This window comes from Dipodomys ordii, unplaced genomic scaffold (genome assembly GCF_000151885.1).
Source record: "Dipodomys ordii isolate 6190 unplaced genomic scaffold, Dord_2.0 Scaffold52, whole genome shotgun sequence".
Classification (NCBI taxonomy): Eukaryota; Metazoa; Chordata; class Mammalia; order Rodentia; family Heteromyidae; genus Dipodomys; species Dipodomys ordii.
The window spans coordinates 1,877,388-1,901,722 of NW_012267268.1; positions in this window are offsets into that span (position 1 = coordinate 1,877,388).

Sequence of the window (24,335 nt, forward strand, 5' to 3'; positions counted from 1 at the left end):
CGGCTTTTTTCTTTTTGCTTATGTGGTGCTGAGGAATCGAACCCAGGGCCTCAGGCATGCAAGGCAAGCACTCTACCACTGAGCCACCTTCCCAGCCCCGGTAGAAATTTTTTTATTCCCTTACTTTATTAATACATTTTCATCTTTCAAAATACATTGTTCTATTTCCATGTATTTATTGCAAAACAGAAAACAAAATATCCTGTAGTTTTTCTTCTACTATGGAAAATCTGAAACAAACAAGAAGTTATTTCAATTTTCCTATTAAGAATTTCTGTGTATTTTTTGCGGTGTGGGGCTTAAACTCAGGGCTTGGGCATTGTCCCTAAACTCTTTTGTTCAAGGCTAATGTTCTACCACTTTGAGGAACAGCTCCACTTCCAATTTTTGAGTGGGTAAGAAGAGATGAGTCTAATGGGGACTTTTTGCCCAGTGTGTCTTTGAATCATGATGCTCAGATCTCAGCCTCCTCAGTACCGAACAAGAATTTATGTTCTAAAAGAGAATGTATTTTAGGGAAAAACTGGTGGACTGCTGAGAATAAATAGCATGCATTCTCTTCTCTTGTGGGTATAATATTCTATAGATGTCTGCTACGTCCATCTGATCTGTTGTACCATTTAGCTAAGGTTTTTGACCTATTTATTGGTATGAGTGGGGTATTCAGTCACCCGTTATTATGTTGGGAGTCTGTGTTTTAGCGCTAGTTGATTTTGAAACTACAGTGCACCAAAGCTTGGAGCATATGTTTGTAATTGCTTTATGCTATAGATGTTTCCTTTTCTCAATATGAATTGCCTTTCATGACAGTCTTATTTTTTTAAGCTGTTTTATCAGATATAACTATTTCTCTATGCCTTCAGGCTCCTTATGCTTCAAATACACTTTTTAAATTTGTATTGTTATTATAAAGGTTATGTATAGAGGGATTAAATGGACATAAATCAAGTAATGAGTACATTGTTTTTGGACACTGTCAACCTCAAATACTTTGTTGCATCTTTTTAGCTTAAGCTTATGATTGTCCTTGTTAATGGAGAGAGTGCCTGTGTGCGTGCGCCCATGCGCGCACAAGTTCACACGCATGTGCGTATATTGAAATCAACCAATGTTTAAGATTTTGTGGGCTTTATTTTTATCCAAATCTGCTAGTCTGTATGTATTAATTGGAAAATTGAAAAATTAAATCCATTAGCATTTGGGTTATGAGTTAAAATTATGTTCAGACTACTGTGTCAAATCTTAAGAACCTCTCAGAAAGAAGAAAATTAGCCAAAGTCTCTTATAGTTGCTTAGGCTCTGCCAATAATTAATCATCTTCGCTAGAGCCAAATCCACTTTGAATTGTGTACCAAGAGCTAGTGCTGGCCACAACACTGTAGGGAGGTATCAGAATGAAATGGTGAGTGTGAGGAAGCAAACACCACTGGAGAAGGAGAACTGAGGCAATCCAACATTTTCTACCTTCCCAGAAGTTAAAAACAGTATTGAAGGATTGGGTTGGGACAAATGGAGTAATCTAAGAATTTGAGAATGTAGCCCTTGGTTTTATCTGATACCTAATCAAATACAGCTGGTAAGCAGCTGCATTCTGCTGACCAGGATCTCAAAGCTCTGTTTCTGGAGTGATACTCTGGTGAGGATTTACTCTCAGACACATAGGGTGAGGCTACTAACCATCACAGCCTTACTGCCCAGAATGTCAACTGCTTTAACATTTTCCCCATGAGTTCATGTCAGAATCTCCATTTCTCCACAGGCAGCACAGTATCCATCTCTTGACTAAGCTATGGTTTATTTTTTGTTTTGTTTTTGTTTTCATTCATCAGGCTATCTCAAATAGTACCTGGTTACAGATTTTCTAGATACAATGAACAACCAAATGTGTTTCTTCTCCAGTGCTGGGCAGGGTAATGAGTGTTTATCCAGGATCTAGGTTCTTTTTTATTATTATTATTTATTTATTTTTATTGTGAAAATACCGTACAGAAGGGTTACAATTACATGGGCAAGATAGTGAGTACATTTCTTATCAAGCATTGCAGCCTCCTCCTTTGTTTCCCCTTCCCATCCCTGCCCATAGCTCCCACTCCCTACCAAATCCTCCCCCCCAGCAAAGTTGTAAAGTTCATTTTTTGACATCTCATTGTTGCAATGGGTCCACCTGTATCCTATTTAAATGATTTGTTTTTTCCCTTTCCCTCCACAAATTATACCAACATCAAATATAGTGAAAGCAGGGGTTATACCATGGGGGAGGGACATACAAAGCAACAAAGACATCATCTTATAAATATGTTAGAAACAATTGCATGAAAGAAAAAAAAAGTTGAAAACTTATCTTGGGTGTTCGGAGCCAAAAGTTGAGTCTCTCAACATAATAGGCTTAACTATCTCACTGGAACTTCTTAAGGCTGAGTTTACAGAATACCACCTTTTCACCACGCCCTAAGTAAACACCCTGCAGCAGCTAAAGACCACCTTTTCACTTTGCCCTAAGCAAACATCCTACAGCTGCTTCGGCCAATGAAAAAGCTTCCTTAATGGCCAATGAAAAACCTTCCTTATTCCAAGCATATAAATACAGCTGTGTGAAAAATAAAATTTAGCAGCTTGATTAGAATCCCTGTCTTGCTGTCATTCTTCGTGTCTCTTGTCCCTTCATTCCTTCTCAGGACACTTGGGGTTCATTTCCCTAACATCAACTTATCTGACCTTTTCTGCTTGACTCAGACATACACTGGTTACATGTGTTTGCTTACTTCCCTCAGGGTCCCAAGTAGACAAGGTTAGAGTTACATAATATTTCCTACCCTTCTCCAAACAGCCTTCCTGTTTCTCCAAGCTTTTCATCTGTCCTGTCTCCTCTTTCTTAATGTCCTATAGTCCCCCCCCCCTTAGTTTTCCCTCCCCCCTGCCCGGCTTTGGAATGTCTTTCCTTATGCATCTCATTCATGGAGTCAGATTGAAGATGCTTTGAAACTATGCTTGTGCCCTGGATTTATATTTTCTAATGTCAATGAAAATTAGGCCTTTGATATATGCTCAATTTTAGCATAATAAATTGTTTTATTGTAAGAATAGTGTACAAAGGGGGAACAGTGAAGTAAGGAGGTCAGGTCAGGTCGGAGCCATATTGGCCACATGGTGGACTATAGGTCTAGCATCTTGTCTTCATGCTAGGGGAAGGAACCCCGCTCTCCCCGCCCAGGTAATGAGTGTGTCTGAACCCCTGGAGGCAGGGGAAAGTACTTGGCTGATAGGTTACTGAATCAGTCAGTCCAGTGCCTGGGACTGGGAATTTCCTGAGAATCTGCCCACTGCACAGACCTATTTAGGCCTGGAACAGCCTAGCCGCCAGGACTCCATGCCATGTGTATCTCTGTGATTGTGTCCTGTGCCCTGTCTCCTGGCTCATCTCCAGTCATCAAGGAGTCCCAATTCATCTCTCTATTGAAGCGGAACTGGCTGGTTGGTATTGTTTTTATTATTTCTTTCCTTTTTTAACATGTCTCCTAGCTGTGTTTCATGTATTTGCATGCTGCAGACATTTGTAACAACTGGCAGCCTGCAGCCTGTTAACTATATAATAAAGATTCCAATATTCTATATTTTAAAATGTGGCTTCTAGGATGATTTACCTTACAACAACAGTTGCATGAGTAAGGTAATGAGTACATTTCCTTTTGAGCATTGTTACCTCTTCCTTTGTTTATCCCCTACCATCCCTTCCTTCCCCATCTCCCAAACTCCTCCCCCCATCCCCAAGTTGTAAATTTCATTTTCAATATAGTGTCTTGTACATCTCATTGTTACAATAGATCAACCTGTATCCTTATTTCAGCATATTGTTATTTCCCTTTCCTTCTCCAAATTAGAAAAATGTATATACAAGATCCAGGGAACTGAAATCAAATACAGTGAAAACAGGGGATATACCTTGGGAAGAACATACAAAAGAAACAAAAAAATCATGTAGCTCATTTTAAACACATTAAAAACAATAGCAAGGGGGTTGGGGGTGAGGGGGGGGGAGGCTGGGAAGGGATGTGAAGGGTAAACAAAGGAGGAGGCTGCAATGCTTGATAAGAAATGTTCGCATTATCCTGCCCATGTAATTGTAACCCCTCTGTACAGTATGTTCACAAAAAAATAAAATTAAATTTAAAAAAATAAAAATAAAAACAATAGCAAGCAAGAAAAAAAAACTTTTGTTCCTATCTTGGGGTTCATTTCACTTAACATCATCTTATATGGTCATATACACAGAGCTTTTAACCTTTTCTACTTGTCCTAGACTTCTACTATTTATTGCAAATAAGGGAAACCATGGGAACTTTGTTCCTTTGGGCCTGGCTTACTTCACTTGATATAATTTTGTCCAAGTCTTTCCATTTCCTAACAAATGGGGTGATGTCATTCTCTCTGATGGAGGTGTAGAATTCCATTTTATATATATCACATTTTCTTAATCCATTCATCTACTGAGGGGCATCTGGGTTGGTTCCATATCCTAGCTATGGTGAATAATGCTGTGATAAACATAGTTGTGTTGGTAGCTTCAGTATAGCCTTGGTTGTAATCGTTTGGGGAAATGCCCACAAGTGGGATTGCTGGGTCATAGGGGAGCTCTATGTGTAGTCTTCTGAGGAAACTCCATACTGATTGCCAAAGTGACTGAACAAGTTTACCCTCCCACCAACAATGCAGTAGGGTTCCCTTTTGGCTACATCTCCTCCAGCATCTGCTGTTATTAGATTTCTTGATTATTAGGGGAATAGATTTAATGTTTTCAAACTGTCTATGTAGACTCTGTTGTATGGTCTCACTGATTTTACATTATCTATATTTTATACAAAAATATAATTTAGTAGGCATTTTGTCACCTTTTCACAGCTGACAAGACTGTGACATAGAAAAGACCTTTTTTTTTTTTTTTGCCTAAACCAAGACAGGATGACTAGTGATACAGAAATTACTTTCATCTCTGTGACTCCAAATCATCTTTGCTTCTTTATTATTTTTCTATTGTTTTAACATTTTAGGTAAAGTAAAATATGGATAATTTGCTAAATCTATTATTATTTAGGTAAGAATAAAGTTGTAATTTTTAAAAATTAATATTTCCTATAATTATTGGCTCTGTCCGTGTCTTTCTGCCACTGTTAAGGTATCAGTCTGACCTTTAAGACATTTTGAATATAAAACAAAATTGGATCAATATGTCCACTCATTTGGATAATATATTCTCTCTACAGAAACAATGACAGCCTGTAATGCTGCTTATATGAAAATATTTTCAGAAACTTAAAATGAATGAAATATGATCCCCAGGTTAGACATATGCAGTTGTTCTGAATTATATAACCTTTTCTACAATACCTAGGAAAGTGATTCTGCTACCCATCTATGTTTTACTTATTTGGTGATTTATGATTAAATTTAGAAGTGAATATAAAATATATTTTTACATTTTTATTTGGTTTCTTATAGACTTTTATTTCTCCTTTTTTTTCAGAAACAATGCCCCCTCACACACACACTTGACTTCCCATTTCTGACATTCTAACATTTATTCTAAAACTGAAATTTCTAAATAAAGTACAATATCTACTTATTTGTTAATACTTTTCAATGATCACTACTCCATCACCTAAATAATAAAGTCAGATTCCTTAATTTAGCATACTGCAAGTTTCATAATATGCTCTTGGCTTAGTTGCTGACCTGATTTCCAATCATTCTTTCTTTGCCATTTATGCACTAAGCGTTCAGCTAGGTTGTTTCTAGTCTTGACCATTTAGATTATTCATTTTTTTTCACTATACACATTTATTTGAGGCTTGATTTCTTCAAGAAATCATGCTTGCTAATGGATTTTTTGATGTGAATGTTATTTCTGTTCTAAAAGGCTCATTATTCAGTGTACGAAAGTCTTTTCAATAAACAGCAAAACAGCCTAATTCAACAAAGCTGCTTCTTAGTACCGAAGGGGGAAAAATATGTCATTCAGTATCCTGATACTTTTTCCTCCATACTTCCTTTCCTTCATTACCAAATCAATAAATTGGGTCATTATCATCTCAAGCATTCTCAAAGCCTTGAGTCCCATTAGGGGATAATATGAAAGAAAAGGAGATGGGGCGGGTCCTGTCAAGTACACAGTGGAACTGGAGATAGGCAAATGGACCAATAAGATATCGATGTAATACTGAGCAAAGTGAACTTTTCTAAAAAGGGTCAGAGCACAAAGATTTTTGGTTGTAGGGCACAACAGTCTCTTAAAATTCACTATTACAGGGCCAAAGAAAGGGTAGACAATGGGTACACAGTGGCCATGTTTGTGTACTAAAAACAGTAGATAGACAGCTATATTGGGCTTGAGAACTATAGTTCTCCACTCTTAAGTTAGTGAATACAAAATTCAGTGTATATCATAGCAAATCAATTACTAAGCATTGAAGAGAAGAATGTATTTTTACTGAAGCCAGGTTGTGAAAGCATATTAAATTGCAAGTATTTCCAGAAACCAGTCATTTTATACTGAATAGAATAATAAAACAAATGCTCACAGACAAGTATACAGATATCTTATGGTGAGCTGCAAGAATTAGGTCACAGAATAAATTACTCAGGATAATCTGGAGGAATAACCAAATAGCATAAATATAAAGAGATCAATTTTAACAAATTGATTTACACCAAATTTTAGAGGCCAATAAGTTCCAGTCTTTGCGGTTGGCAGGCTAGAGAACAAAGTAAGCCTTCATTGTAGTTCCATTCTGACAGAAACATACACATACCTTCTTCTACTTACAAAATCACAAATCTATATAATTATGTATAGCTCCTCTTCTCTCTAATATAATATATTATGTTGTTACATCAGGATTTATATAAGTGATGCATAGGATATCAGGTAAGTCTCAACAACCCAAGTTTGTGTTGGTTAGGAAATAATCTCCAGCCTTTTCATGCAACATTTTCTTTCATACATCTGCCTCTTTGACCTCTTCCCCAGCCAGCTGACTCTGATTATACTAAAGAAGACATGTTGCATATTAGCATAAAAAAGCAAATATAGAGTCATTATTTTGATATAGAACCCTGTTATATTTGCATGGATCTATGAAATTGAGCTTCTCTTGATATAATTCTTAAAATCCATTTAATTTTTAACAGCTGAGAAATTCTTTTAGGCCTTGTAGATTCATGTTTATAAAAGTGGCTGACATCTATCACTGACAATTATTGTTTTTTTCCCCTGACAAGATATATATATATTTGACAAAATAGTTTTCCTTTATAGGATTGTGAAGCAAAAACGGGTGTTTTATAGATTGAAGACATCTAAAGTCATCAATTTCTAATCCAGTTATAAATATGTCAAATAACCTTCTTATAAATAAATGGTGAACAATATTTCTTTCCATTTGTTTCTATGCTTCGAAATCTCTCAAGCTATTCATCAAGAAATGTAAAATTTCTTGGAGAAAATAGTGTTTACCATTGAGGTTTCCTATTTGCACTTCGTATTTGTTGGCTTTGATACTTTTATTTTTCTTCTGGACACAGTAGTAAATTCGTGTGGTTAGTGACATTTCAGAAATCTTATCTTGAATTTCGACTTGCACTCTCTATTATATTATTAATACTGTCATGCCTGTAAAGCTCATGGGTGTTTCAAAAGTGGAAACTTTCTAAATAGTGAAGACATTATTCAAGGTAAGTTTCAACATTTATAATCCCTGCTGATGTGCATGTATTAGTTATTTTCATAACAATTGGGCTCTGGTTTTTGTCGTTATGTACCATGGGTCTTTGTTATAAGAAAACCATATCTCACATGTTTTAGTTTTTGTCAGAGTGCTTCAAATATTTCAGAGAAAAAATGTATATGTAACTTGAAATTGCAACATAGGGGCTGAACTTTTTCTGGACAAAAATACTTTACATGCTTCTCTGGATTTATGTTTAAAATTTGAGCAGAAAGATGATTTTTCTCTAAATTTATTTTTGTCAAGTTTTTAAAAAATCTTTAAGTAATTGTAGAAAGGAGTTGCCATTCAAGGAAGCAGTTTATGAATACAATCTATCTTGATCAACTTTACCCTTCAACATTCTCATCCATCCCTCTCAATCCACTCATTTTTTCATCTTTCTAAATTTTGTAGAACATGAATTATTTTTTGACTGCATTCTTCCCCTCTTCTCCTTATATTCAAGAGTTAAGTTTCCCATTGTATGTGCTTCCCATTCTCCCTTCTTCTCCTCATGTTCAAGTGTTAATTTTCCCATGCTGACTTTCAAACTATCTGTCATTTTTCTTCCCACATATTATTGTCCCAGTTATGCACATATGGGTGAATGAGTAGAAATTAATATCAGTGTTAGAATAGTTTTTTTCCAGTTATTAATTAAGTGTCCCATTAAAATATGTAAGCTCGTTGTTTAATGTACAATGAAGAGATATCAAATTTCAGCTTTTCAAACACAACTCATTGGAGCTATAACAGTGGGATCTAAGCACTACTTTGATATTTGGGGTCATTTTGCTGAGGACATAAAAGTAGAACCATCTTTTTTGCCTTTTAGTGTATGGGACAGAATTAAGAAATATATAGGCTTTTCTTTTTGTTCACATATATTTCCTAGGGCTAATCATAACACATCACCATGAAGCAGGAGACTTAAAGTGTCAAGAATGTAGTTCTTACGGCCATGACTGAATTATGATATAGGCAAAGTAGCTTACTTCTGGAGGGTCTTCAGGGATTTGTGTTCCATTCTTGCCTGTTAGCTACTGGTAATTCTTGTTTCACCTAGGCTTGTAAGATCACAATTCCTGTCCATGCTTCCATCTTCATGGCCTTCTCTTCCATGATCGTATACTGTTTCCATTTGATAAAGATACTCCCATGGTATTTAGGACCCACTAAAAGCCAGAAATACTTTACCTTTACTTAGTGTAATTATTCTCACAAAACAAAACCCTTGCCAAATAAGAGCAGTCCTAGACTCCAGGTATATATAACTTTAGTTGGTCATGATTCAGTTACTATATCAATCTGCCTTCCTTCCCTCCCTCCCATTTTCCCATTTATCCTGCCCCTGCCACCCATCCATCCTTCCTTTGATCAGTACTAGGGTTTGAACTCATGCTTGTTGGCATGCTTGTTTAACTGACACTACAACCTGAGTGATACCTCCAGCCTGGCTTTTTGTGACTTATCTTGGATATAGTGTACACGTTTTTTTCTACTTGTTTTCTTTTCTTCTCTTCTTTTTTCCTTTTCTTTCTTTCTTTTTTTTTTGGCCCAGGTTGGCTTTAAACCACATTCCTTAGATTTCTGCTTCCTGAATAGCTAGGATTATAGGTATGAACTATGGTGTTGGCTTTTCTTTATTTTCTTCTTCATTCACTCTTGCCTTCGTTTTTAGATAGCTCTTTCATACACTTAAATGATTCTTCTCTTAAAGTAAGTTATTATTCATGCCAAATTTTACCTATAACTAGCAGAGGCAGGCTAATTTTTTCAAGGTTCATTTACTACCACTCCTGTAGTTCAACATTTGATAATTTGAATTTTGCCCCTTAAGTCACCTCCTTAAGGCATTAAAACTTTACCTGCTCTGGTTGTTGCATTTATTAATATCCACTTTACACTAATCATTATTTTATTATAATTTACTTCCACTGTGCCTTAGATTAACCTCGTTCATAAATGCTTTAACCTATCTGAGGGTTCATATAGATTAAAAATAGCTTGTATTATATAGTACTGTAAAATTTCAATGACAATCAAATTCAGTAATTGTTTATAGAATCCTTAATATCTACAAGGCCAAGTATTCATTCTTGCCAAACCTGTACATAAAACACTGGAATTAATTTAAAATTCATTCCTACAATTTTTTTTTGATCGTCGTGGGGCTTGAACTCTGGGCTTGGGCGCTGTCCCTGCGCTCTTCAGGTCAAGGCGAGCACTCTACCACTTGAGCCACAGCACCACTTTTGGTTTTCTAGTGGCTTATTGGAGATAAGAGTCTCACAGACTTTTCTGCCTGGGCTGGCTTTGAACCGTGATCCTCAGATCTCAGCCTCCTCAGTAGCTAGGATTATAGGCATGAACCACCGGTGCCTGGCCAATTCCTACAATTTTTTTTTAAATTTTATTTTATTTTATTTGTGAACATACTGTACAGAGGGGTTACAATTGCATGGGCAGGAAATTCCTACAATTTTTAAAACATTTATTTCTGGATTTTTCTTCATGATGTGATGGTCTTATTATTTTCAGTTGAAGCAATATTTACAACAGAACATGCCATACATTGATTCATCCTTCAAAAATAAAGTATATGAGCATCTATCTTCTTTACTTGTGCAAAACAAAAATCTTGTAGAAAAGGAGACATGTACCTGGTTTTCATAAAACTTAAAATATAAGCAGAGAAGATATATAATAAAATAAGTACACAAATAACTGAAGACAATTTAAAAGCCATATGAATGATATTTTAAGACATATAATAAGAAAACTTCATCTTATAGGAGGAAATAAAGAGACCTCCTTCCAGTCAGAGGCCATGTCAGGAGAAGTAGAGATCTCCCAGAGGGTGAAGGTCACTTCAGGAGATCTAGTGTACAGTCCATTACAGGAACAGGATGCAAAAATGAGACAGAAATAACTAGGCACCATCAGGCTTCCTTTTACAGGTCATGCACAACTGTGTTAAGCAGCTTTGTCTTTATCTGTAAGAAAAAGAGGAGGTGTTGAAGGGTGTTCAGCAGGAAGTGATAAATCCAAGAAGTGGAAAGATCGTGTTTGCACAGAGAAGGCAGATTAGAAAAAGCAAGTGTTGACCTTGAAAATCAAGTCAGCGGGAAAGTAATTACAGTGTGAACAGGTGGAGGGGAAAAAGAGAAAGTCATTCAATTGGTAAATCCATGAGCAGATTAAACATGGAGACTGAAATATAGGAAAAGATTGAGGAAATCTCTATAGCTTCTGGCCTTAAGATTGGTGGACACATTTGCTGGTTCCATGAGAATAAGACCAGGATTTAGGAAAGTATCACACTTTAGCTATGTGTGATAAGAGTATTCATTTAAGATGCCTAGTTGCACACTGGACATTTCCATTTCTTAGAACTAACAAAAATGATCATAGCTCTTCTAATATTCAATATATTTTGTTCCTTACAATATAGTAGAAAAGAGAACTATGCAATATTTTCTTGCTAGAAATGTTATCACATTTTGTAGTGCACAATGACTTGGTTGCTAGAATGTAAACCAAACACTTAACTATAACAAAAAAGGAATTTCTTGGTTTATGTAAATAAATTCACAGGTAGGGTAGGCTCCAGTTACAATTCTGTCCATGGTCTAGCTCCATTTTACTTATATTGTCTTAAATCCTTGTGTTTTACCTTCAAACTCAGGCTGTTATTCCCCATGTCAGGAAAGTCACACGGTGGTTTCAAAGTTAACTTCTATATGCCAAACCATCCAAAGCAATAACAGGGCATCTCTATTAAAAAGACAAAAGTCTATGATTCTGAGGTTCCCTGTCTTAGTATGATAGTACGTGTACTTTCAGGAGCTAAGACCAGAATCAACTTGTTCATAAGGCTTACCGATTCCTGTTATACTTTCATAGTAATTAATATGTTCAAATAAATGTCAATGACAAGAGTAGAAGGTAATCTTTTGGGGGGGCAGATAAACATTAGTACACACAGTCCTTTTCTAATATGCCCTATCCTGAACTTTGCTCACTTATCTCTAAAATTACTTCATTACATTCATACCAGCTCCAATGGCAGTCTCATAGAGTACCATGCCATCCTCTTTATCAGGCCCAGACACAGCTTCACAACATAAGTAAAGATGTATCTAGTCCAGCATATAAATTACCTATTAGATAAGAGACACTGAGAAGACAAATGTGGCCATTTGACTATAATACTATAACAATAGAATATCTTGTAGACAATGTTGTTCTGTGGGGATTTTATTGTAGTTTTTGATGTTTTCAAGAACGCCATTCTAGTTTGTTGAAAAAGTAAGTACTGTGGGCTCAGCTGTGTCTTTTCTCTCCAGGCAGAACTTTCCTGCATTTGGCTTTTCTTTATGACTTACAGCTTCACTATTTGGGAGGTTGTTTTTCCAATAAGTAGTCACAGAACTCAGCCCATTTCCATGTGGTGAAAATACTTCCAGGGGTTGGATATTGGCCCATTGAGTGATCATAAGCCATTAGAACCCATTAAGGTTTTGTTGACAACACATTGTCTTTAGCCATCAAATTTTAATCAGAATTGGCTTGGATATTGGGAACAACATCCAAATGATAATGCCAGGTATATACAACATGAAAGTAGGAAAGGTTTGTGATAATGGAGTTATGCTGGGCAGAGTGAGACTGACCTTTCACCTTAGAATTTAAATGGTTTTAAAAGGGCAGCTAGAGACTGATGTGGCTTCTCACTTGCTAAGGGTTGTAGCTGGGATGTTTTTCACAGGTGGGCTAGTACTTGTATGTGGTCTAAATCTCCATGTTCTGTCTTCAAATAGTCAGCAGCTCATTCTTGTGCAGACATAAGGCACAAGGAAAGATGGAAGGATATGGATGAAAAGACACCAGTAGCCAAACATTTAAAAATACGTGACACTTTATATGTATAATGTTTCTTTCAACTTCTATTAATTTTTGTGTACTAGAAGTTGGGGAATTTCCTCCTGTATGTGTGTCCTGTAATAAGCTTGACCTTTTCTGTCTACATTTATCAAGTGCTAACCTTGATCTTAAATGTTTCCTTGGTAAACTGAACAAGGAAGGCCTGGGAAATAAGGTAAATCTAAATTGCCTCTTCAGCTCAGGCTGTTTCTTGGTTTTTCTTATACTGAAGTGATTGTTCCCTTTAACAAACTGATTATTGGGCTGGAATTGTTTAGGGAGGATTTATTCTCTTGGGATTTTTCCAGTGTTGCAGTCTTAAACCTTCCATGATTTTCCCTTTATAGTTTCTGTCAGCCCAATTAAGATTTTGAGTAGAAAATCTAACTTATAATCCAGACACTGGTGGCTCACACCTATAATTCTTTCTATTCAGGAGGATGACATTTGGATGATCACAATTTGAGGTTAGATGTGGCAGAAAAGTCTCCAAAATAACCAGCATAAAGTGAAACTAGAGGTGTGGTTCAAGTCATAGAGCAAAATCTAAGGCAGCAATCCTAGCAAGCATGAAGTCCTTAGTTCAAAACTCAGTAAGGCCAAATCAATAACAAAACAATCCTAACCTATATTCTAAATCCCTAAATCCTTACAAATACTGAGGTCTCATGGACACAAATTATAGGTCACAGGTTGTCATAGGCAATCTAAAGTTCTTCCCTTGATTTTCTATAGCCCAGCTTCAAAGTTATGCATCTTAGTAGATTCATACCTGATACTATTAGAAATAGCCATCAAATACTGCCCCCCTCTCCCCCCCCCCCCCCCCGCCACACTGACTTTCTGGACCTCATCCACTTATGCTACCTCCTTTATGAACGAAAAGTCCCTTTCCAAACAGAAAGTAGTTTTTAAATGTGGTCTTGACTTCTTTCTCTTCAGAGTAATTTTAAGTGAAAATGACAACTCAGTAGCAGTTCCCTGACTTTGGGAGTTAGTGTTCAGGCATGTATGTCAGGTGAGATACAATGTGGGACTGGAACCAAAAACATGAAACAAAATTGTGTCCATATAGACCACAAAGAGTTTAGAGATGGTCAAAAGGAAGTCTAGAGTTTTCATAGAGTCCAACAATATGAGAAAACCTCTCTGACTCTGCCTTTTATAAGACCCATGAACATTAGCTCCTTGGCTATCCAATAAAGATTCTAGATTGTCTAGTTAAAAAAACTTGAGAAAGAGGGCAAGTACTTACATGACTCTGGTAGGATCATTAGGTTTTGTCAGAGTCAACAGCTGTAGGAAATGTTGGGTTAACTGGATAATGAAGAACAGTCTAGCTACATTACAACTACTGATTGCTGAGGGTCAGTTGTAGGTAAGTCAATGGTGGTGAGTTAAAACAGGGTTTGAAACAACTTATATCAAGACTATAAATGGATATGAAGCCAATAATTATATTAAACCAATGTATGACAAAATATTACATCACAAACTCACTACTATTTCAGTAAGGCAGACCAACCCCCTATCAATGTGTCACTGAGGGTAGAGAAATCTTCACCATGGTCCTCCACATTTTATTTTTAATTAATTTATTTTTTTATTGTGAAAATACCATAGAGAGGGGTTACAGTTACATGGGCAAGGTAATGAGTACATTTCTTATCAAGCCTTTTTGACTCCTCCTTTGTTTCCCCATCCCATCCCTTCGCAGCCCCCCCCCCAAAGTTGTAAAGTTCGTTTTTCGAGATAAGGTCTTGTACATCTCATTGTTGTAATTGAAGACAGATCTTTTACAACAGCCATATTTGAGTATTAAATATACAAAGTAGTTTTGTTTGACTTTATTTTAGAAAAATTAATTCAAACTGAAATTAACTATAATACTGTTATCTTAAAGAGAGAATGATAGATTAGACAAATTTCAAACATGTCATACCTCTGGCTCCATTTCTTTATATTCTATCAGACTTTTCTCTTAGGATCACTCTGATATAGTCCTTGTAGGGCTTAAAACATGAGAGTGTTTCATTGTGGCTTTTTCCCAAGTATTTCATACAGTTTCAGTTTCCCTGATATAACACAATTGAAGGCAAATGCCCATCATAAAGGGAAATTGTGGCCAGCATAATGCTCTGCTGGAATTAGATCCTATCATGTGCTTCATTTCAAGAGCATAGGATAAATTCTACCTGAGAATCTTAAATTTTTCAACAAAAATTGTGATGAAATATTTGCCCAAAAAGAAGAGAGCACAGTCTCCGACAGATAATTGATCATGTTACGTTGACCTAGGACATTGTCTCCAATCTTGTTTTCTGTATTTAATTAAACAGATATAAGCTCTGTTAGTTTAGACCCTACTACCATTCTGTCCATGCCTTACCTAGCTTGAGGGACGGCTGTAAGATTTACTTTTATGCATGTTGGCAAAAGCATCCTGTCTTCCTGGAGAAAGACGAGACTTGTGTGAAGAAAATTTAGTGGGTAGCCTTTAAGTTTCCTCCTGTCCATTTAGAGAAATGAATATTACTATCCATATTATCCATTAACGTATGAAAAATAGTCTTTGGTGGTTTCCCCTGGCAACTTTTCATATTCAGTCATAACCTTTTAATTCACGCTGCTTTTCTTTTATCAAATAGATTCTTCGAAGAAATTGTGCAAAGCTTTCAATTTTATAAGGTTGTGAATTTAAGAAGCCCTTTAAATAAAAATGGGAATGAACTCCTTTGAAAGTTTATTCTAAAGTTGTATCCTTCTGAAATGGAGTCTTTCTTCTCTTTAATGGTTCTCTCAGTAGAGAAATAGGGATAATTACTTTGGTTAACTTTCTGTACTTAGAAATTTACAGCCAAGTGGATAAAATTTGATTTTTTATTTCAAAAAGCAAAGCATGTCTATCCGTAGCATTTTTCTGCCTCTTCACTTCAAAATAATGCCTTTCATTCCCAGATCCAAAGAAATCAGTGACTTCATTTTTCCCTACTCCTTCTACTCAACTTAAATCACTATTCATTTTATGTCCTTCTAAGCTCTGTGTCATAGTAAGCATTATGTTTCACCGTTAAAAGACATTTCTATCCTGTGTTATTTTGTTCTTCCCTTACTGCCTGATAGTTACTTAGTGAGTTGACTCAAGCAAAGGTATTCAAGGTTGAATCTTTCACAAGAGTGTCACCAAGAAGGCCACTGGAAGGGGCATTTTCCCTCATTAGCACTAAGGGACCATCTGCTCACCAAGCTGTACATCCATAAATTTGCATCTGTCCAGAATTAAAGGCCTCTTTCAGTTTGAAGAAATAATATACCCTTTCATGGGTTTTTAGATCTAGTGGTACAATGTTTGTTCCCTATCAGCTAGGAATTTTTATGGCAAGCATTAGTAATTTCCTCTGGTTAATTATAGTCAAACAGAAAAGACATTTGTTTGAAAGATTTTGGGGTAGCTTTGAGGATCATTGAACTCAGAGATTGGCACCAGTGCATCACTGCAATGTCAGCAATAGGAGGAAATGGAAAATTTAGCTGACAGCTAATTTCTCTATTTTGATGCACCTCCAGCTTCAAATTTTCTGGGGAGAGTATAATTGTTTCAGTTTGACCACATAGTGATCCTGTAGCCAAGAAGGGCAGAGATCAGAGAAGCAGACCTGCTTGATTAAAAGGCCAAGATGAGGGAAGACTATAATATGTGGTCTAGCAATTTCAATTTCCTGTCTCTGAGGCACTACTGTAATAATTGCTTTCTAGTCCCTGAGCTAGAACAAGCTAGGGCTGTGTACTAAAGTCAGCACAAGTTTAGTGCTGAGATATTCATATCATAGTTACCTGATACATGTTGTGCAAGCCTGTTCTTCCCTTTGGATTTCATAGATGTTAGTCTTACATTTCAGCTTAACAGGACCCAAGCATTAAAAAATATTGCCTTAAAGCCAGGTGCTGGCACATTGCACAGGTAATCCTAATTACTCAGAAGGCTAAGATCCAGAAGATTGTGGTTCAAAGCCAACGTGGACAAAGAAGTTTGTGATAATCCATCTTCAAAATAACAAGTAATAAGCCGAACTGAAGATGTGACTTAAGTAGTAGATCACCAGCCAAGAACTGTGAGGCCTCGAGTTCAAGTAGCAGTACCAGAAAAAATAATTTCTTTAGCTCACAGAGGTAAATAATTTCTGATTCCCCAAAAAGTAGCACCAATCTTGTGCTTTGGTTTAACTTGCAAACAATTGGACATTGCATTGAAATACTTCTATATCTTTTAATTTTAGCATTACCGAACCAGTCTGCATTGGCATAGAAGCAATTATGTTCAATCTGTAAATAATATATATATACACGCATATATACACACACGTATGTGTGTGTGTGTGTGTGTGTGTGTGTAGAGTCTAGCTAGTTCAGTAACATCACCAAATGATTGAGTGTGCCAACAGATATGTGCAACAATATCAGAGCCAAAATGTACTAATATTTTCTTTTAATCTGGCCTTTAAAAAGTATTCTACTTGAGCACATTTAAAATAAGTTTTTATGTAAGAATGGACATTGGATTTTGTATTACCTTGAAGGACTTTGGTTATGGTAGAAACAACTTATATTTAGTTTATTAGTGCCCAAGTTGAACTCTGGCCTTTTGCTTCTACCAGGCATATAATATCAAGAAACATACTTTTTTTTATTCTCCTTGGGTTTTGCATATAAAATTTAATATTTATAACACTCATTTCAGTTTTTCCTCTAAGGATGAATCAAGTATGTACGAGACATAAAGCTCAATTAAGAACTAGAATTTTCTGAATTTGTTGTAGTCAGCTAGCAACCAAAAAGGAAGGACACTATGATTTACTTTTTACCCAGCATCAGCCAGGTACTTGGTTAATGAGCTCATTTTTTTTACAGTTTGTACAATAACCTTGCATTATTAACTATAAATACCTTGATTCTACATAGAAGAAAATGCCGGTGCCTAGAAAGTGCCCATTGGCCCCATATAATATGGATCATGACTAATGAGGACAGAAAGGTTTTATGATTAAAAACTAAGTCGTTAAGAACAAAATGGCAAGTTGAGCCGTGGTGGAACTGTGTATGGTCCATTGACATAGGATTTCCTCGATGTGTGAACAGGTATCTATTTGCTGTTTCCGATGTGCTTTCCATGACAATTGGTAACTGAGGTTTCAAAAGGCAACTTGCTTATAGACCTGCATGTGATCTACTGAAATTATTATATAATTTATTTCCATTGGAATACATACAGATATTAAAATAATGCAAATATATTAATCTTTAGACATCTTACCAGATCCATTTGTATGACTGAATCTCTAACTTTTTTTTTAACTAGCAATCAGCCTTCTATAAGTGGCTGAAAAGGAGGTTATTACATTCCCAACAAAATACATGCTGATTTCAGGATATGAGACATATAGTTGGATATTCCAGTCACAGCATGTGCACACAGCACATGCACACACACACACACACACACACACACACACACACCTGGCTAACAGCTGTAACTTCTCCTTAATATAACCTTTTTCTCAAACATGTGCTTGACTAAAACTTACCTATACTTCAACCACAGCATCAACTTTGCTTATACATATAATTTGGAATCTTGTCACCTTGCCAGATTTTAAAATAATATTTAATTCCATTATCAAGATCCAGCGCCTTTCTGAAAGTATATTTTAATAATATTTAATAAATTAAATACAGTTCAATGACCTGCATGATTTGAAGGCAGGATATCAGTGAATGAATATTAAAATGTGTTTGGATCGGGGCATTGGTGGCTTACAACTGTAATCCTAGCTAATCAGGAGGCTGAGATCCAAGGGCTGTGGTTTAAAGCCAGCACAGACAGAACAATCCCTATGAGAATCATACCTCTATTTTACTACTCAGGAACCAGAAGTGGCTCAAAGTGGTAGATCACTAGTCTTACGCAAAAGATCTCAGGAGGACAGCACCCAGGACCAGAGTTCAAGCCCCACGACTGACAAAAAAAAGAAAGAAAGAAAGAAAGAAAGAAAGAAAGAAAGAAAGAAAGAAAGAAAGAAAGAAAGAAAGAAAGAAAGAAAGAAAGAAAGAAAGCATTTGAGGAAAGGGCCAGAATGATTCACCCATTATGACAAATGTGATCTGGATGGTCAGGGTAGACTATTGCAGCTAACAATCTTGAAGTACTTTCTGTGGTGGGTATTGAGTGTTCTCCAACCCCTTCAGACCAATTAGTTCTGTATTTCATTCAGAAGGAATGTGACTTCCTTCCAGCTGATTGTTCTTATGTTTCGAAAGACCTCACCTATTCCACCTGTTCCTTTGCAGATGATTGCTTAAGGGCACTAGAGTAAAACTTACAAGGGTGAAAACAACAGTCCCTGGAATGCCATGTCCTGTATCTTCCCCTCCAGCTTTGCCTTCAGCAGAGGCAGACTAGAACCTGGAGTGACTTGTGAATGCTTGGATGTTTGCTTTTGTTGTCTCATTTAAATGACTCTATTTCGATTTCTCTTGGGAACACTTTAGTAATGCCACATTTGCAGATGAAAACATGTAATAGGATCTGCTTATGGAAAGTTGGCGGGATAGACATTAAAATTGAGTATTTATTTTAAAAATACTCACATAATAGGCTTGTGAGGAGAAATGGTCCCCCTCATACTCTCCTCCAAGAGATGATGATGATTGTTTTGCCTTCGATTGATTTTATACTTAAACTTTATATCACTAAACAACATACCAGTCTAACAGACTGATTGAACACCCTTCACTCCCTAGTAAAAAAACAATAGGAAGATATTCACCTGTAACTTCCCCATAAAGGAATTCCATTCACTTCCTTTCAAAATCCTTGTTTAACTGGTGCGTTGGTTGTTTTGCTTTTTAGATCTTGCTTCCATTTTGGTCACTTCTGTAACTATGAGCAAGATTCTTAGATGGGATCTTTTCATCTGTTCACAGTCTTCAAGGTCTCCTTACATGGAGTGAAATTTTCTTCAACAGTCCCTTCCAGACTTCTTTTCTTCTGTTTGCGTTTGAACTCTCCAGGTCTGCTGCTACTTGCTACCACCAAAGGGCTCACTTCCTGGCTCTAGTGAATTCACCTCCTCCTTTTAATTATAAAAGTCTCTTATCTTATTGCTATATATCCTCAAGGAATTCCCTAAGGGAGCATGAAAGGTACATCTTTTCATGACCAAAAAAAGTCTTTTCCTTGTCTTGAAGCTTATCATTGTACTCTAGGTTCAAAAGTCTTTCTTCTCATAATTCTGAAGGCAATCTAGTTTCCATTGTCTTCTTAACATTCATTTGTTCTAAGAAAATCATGAAATCATTACAGTTTGCAAATCTTCATAACTGACCTATATTTTTCAATTTTAACAATTTCAAAATCTTTATTGTAGACGTTTTGAACTTTAATATTGATTTACTTCCAATTTTAGTTTTATATATAGTCATCTTTCTCTTCAGCTGGTGGGGGGAGTGGATTTTCTTAAAGTATTCCTATAATTTGCTCCCTGTAATAGTTGATTTTCTGTGTGTCTTTCTAGAACTGCTATGTAGTAGAACTCTTTGGTCCTCTTTTTTTTTCCTTTTCCTCCTTTAATTTCTGTTCTATTCTCAATACATTTCTGCACCTTACTCTTCTGTCATATTTTGTATTTACTTTATTTTGTCAACCAATTTTTAATATCATTCTATGATTTTTTCTGTTTCATAAGATCCTATTCTCCTAAGATTCTATCCTTATATATGAAAATAATATTTAAATTATTCCCTGAGGTGATTCTTTCTCCATATAAATCCTACTCATTATATAGCATTTCTATGAAATTCAATGGATCTTTCACTTTGGATGGTACATAATGTGGACCAGTGGAACAGCAAAATTACTCAGTTCCCGTATAGGCTTTTCATAGCCTGGCACTTTCTTGGTCCACTGAGGAGCAAAGCTGGTGCCTGAGTGAGCCCTTCTAGTCAGATGTGGGAGAGTTCTCCTCAGTAGGGCCTTTGTTCTCCATGCTCTGAAGGAAAACATTTTGCCTAATCTTAGATTTTCTACCGTAAAGGGGTTCTATTTGTTCATCTAAAGTTATCTAGTCTCATTAGGGTCAGGCTTCTAATTTAAGCCTGCATGCTCATTCTGGCATACACCATAGCCAAGATTACAAAATAAAAAGCATCTCTGTACTTGTGCTGATGGCTGAGCATCCTTTCTGGCTGCTGAACTATGTACCTGCCCAAGGTTCATGCTGCATCCCTGAACAGTCCTTTACACACCTTTCATCTTTCAACTATTATTAACATTTATCATCCCTAAATTATTGTCTTTGTTAAGGATTTATACCATTTAGTAAATTACTGTATTATTTTTCTAGGGAATATAGACAGGGAAAAGATAATGAACACTTTTATTTTTCATTTTCCTTTAGAAAATTGTAAGTGATAGCAGTAAAAGTATTTCTATCACTTCTATTGATTCTAGTTATGGTATTTCTGTTAGTGTTGTAACATTTTTTTTCTCTAGGATTGTTTTATTCAGCCCAGATTGCTTGAACAAAATACCATTAATGGGTGGCTTATAAATGACCAAAATTTATTTCTCATAGTTCTGAAGACTAGAAGTCCAACAATCAAGGTGACAGCAAATTCTCTTCCTGGGAAAGGTCAATTTCCTAGGTTATGGCTGATACAACAAGGCAGAGAGAAATGTATGTCTTGAGAACTCTTCTATCCTGGCCTCTCAAAGGCCCTGTTTCTCACTACCATCTCATTAAATATAGAGTTTTAAGTATGGAGTACTTATATTCAGTCCATATCAAACTACTTTTGGTAAGGACTTTGCTTTAAAGATTTGCATATTCCTCATTTCATTTGTATTTGAAATAGAAGTTCAAAGAGGTTTCTATCAGAGCTGGAATTTTTATCTGATGACAAAATCTGTACCCTTCCTCTTTTTTACACCAAAACTACTCTGTAACTTCTAGTACATAGGATTCTTTGCAAATTCATAGCAGATTTAATGACATAGGTTACAAAATAATTTGTTATCTTTAATCCAGAGGATTTTTAAATGTTTGTTGTAGTTTTCTATATAGTGACATTATCTTTGATGTTTTTGCTTGGCTTGTATTTGTATCAAATATCAACACAGTGGAAAAATGTTCTCAGTGGGAAACTTAGACATCTGAAATGTAAGATAAAGTACAAAATGCATTTAACCAATAAATTCTTAGAATTGATAAACAGAGCTCTGTAAAATGTCAGGCACAAAGTATTTAGACAACATTTTTGTAATTTTTTGCTCAAGCTATAAATTTAACAGACCATCTAGGAAAGAGTACTTTAATAAGTTTTATTTTAGAAGAATTTTATGAATTTGTCTCCTAAAAACAATGGGATTTGTAATGACTGTTTTACATCAGGCTTTTTTACACTAGCCATACTCAAGTCTTGCAAAAACATGTGTAGCTGTACTTAAAAGCACTGAGCTGCAAGAAAAAAAAATCATCCTGCATTTAAACATCTGAATCCATGACAAAGGAAACTAAAATGTAAGGATAACCAGCCTATGAAAAATAATATTTTTCTCTGTGAAAATAATTTCTTTTCAAATCTTTATCTGTGACCTCCTAAAGCCCCTTAATCCTTACAGATTTTAAGTTCCCTCTTCTTCCAAATGAGAGAATCATAATGGATCAATAGTTAAATATTCTACTACTTAATGACATTTTTTTTGACAAAGATATTGTTAAAAGCTCGACATCTTCCTAATTTAGAGTAAAGCATCCACCCAATGTATAGCAACAAGAAGGGCATTATATAAACAAGGCCCTTTGAGTAGAAATTATCTGTCAATATATAGAAATTATCTGTCAATGTAGGTTTTCAACTTAATGAATCCCCCCCCCCCCCCCGTGAGGAGCTACAAGTGAGGTAACTTGCAAGAGTCAAGGAAAAGCTGGTATGGGAATGCCTTATGTTTCTCAGTTTTGCTGATAACCTAAAACTACTGTAAAAAATGTCTTACAGAGGAAATAGAGAGAGAATAGAAACAAGAAAAAAAAGAAAGAAAAAGGAAAAGGAAAGGAGAGAGAGAGAAGAAAGGAACAAAAGCATTGGCATCCCAGCTACGTAGCAGGCAGAGACTGGAAGGTTGTGGTTTGAGGCCACTTCAGCCCCTAAATAGTGAGTCAGACTTTCTCAGACTTTCTTCCAAAAAGCAAGCTGAGCATGATGCTGAACATGTATAACCCTTCTTGTGCATAAAACAGAGGCAGAAAAGGATTACATTTTAAGGCTGGCTACAGGCAAAAGTGAAAAATAAATGGTGTGAGTGTAGTTTAAGTGTTCATCTAACAAGCACAAGACCTTGCGTTCAGATTCCAGGGTAACTATGTTCAAAGACTTTGTGTGCATGTATGAAAATGGAATAATGAAACTTGTTGAGATTGGATTAGAAACAGAGTAAGAGAGAGAGGCAATGAGTTGGATTATAGTATACTGTATGCAAATATGGATGTGTCAAAATAGAATCAATTTTATATAACTAATGGATGATAATTTAAAAAACACAGCTAAACAAATGAAACCCGATCAAAAAAAAAACAAAACAAAGTCAAATAACCTAGATTTTATATTAAAGAATAAAAAATAAGGTAGTAAAAAAATTAAAGTGAATGGAGAGACTTGGCAAATAGCATATTAAGTGAAGTAAGACAGACAAAAAGAACTATAGGTCCCATGGTTTTCCTTATTTGCAATAATTAGTATGTGTCTAGGAAAATCTTATCAGATGAGCAGAAAAGCTCAAAAGCTATGTACATATGATGATGCTAAGTGAAATGAACCCCAAGATATGGACACAATGTACTATGTGATATTTTTTCTGTTTCTTTTGTGTGTTCTTCCCCCTAAGGTATATCCCTGTTGTCACTGTATTATTTTTACATTATTATTGTTATTTATTTTATTATTATTTTTTTATTATTATTATTACCATACAGAGGGGTTACAATTATATGGGCAAGGTAATGAGTATATTTCTTATCAAGCATTGTTGCCTCCTCCTTTGTTTCCCCTTCCCATGTCCCTCACCCCTTTCCCCCCCAAAGATGTAAAGTTCATATTTTGACATAACATTTTGTACATGTCATTATTGCAATGAGTCCACCTGCATCCCTAGTTAAATGATTTGTTGTTTTTTTCCTTCCCCTCCACAAAGTATACCACTATCAAATACAGTGAAAGCAGGGGTTTTATCTTGGGGGAGGGACATACAAAGAAACAAAGAAATCATCTTATAAATGTGTTAGAAACCATTGCAAGAAAGAAAAAAAAATCATTTGATTCCTTATCTTGGAGTTCATTTCACCTAACAGCAGCTTATCTGGCCATTTCTTCTTGTTTCAGACGAACACTAGTTATTGCAAATAAGGGAAATCATGGGACCTAAGTTTCTTTGGGCCTGGCTTACTTCACTTAGTATAATTTTTTCCAAGTTTTTTGATCACAAACAAGACCATACTGTATTTGATTTTGGTGCCCTGCACTTGTATATACATTTATCTGATTTGGGGAGGGGAAGGGGAATAACAAAATGCTGAAACAAGGACACAGGATGACCCC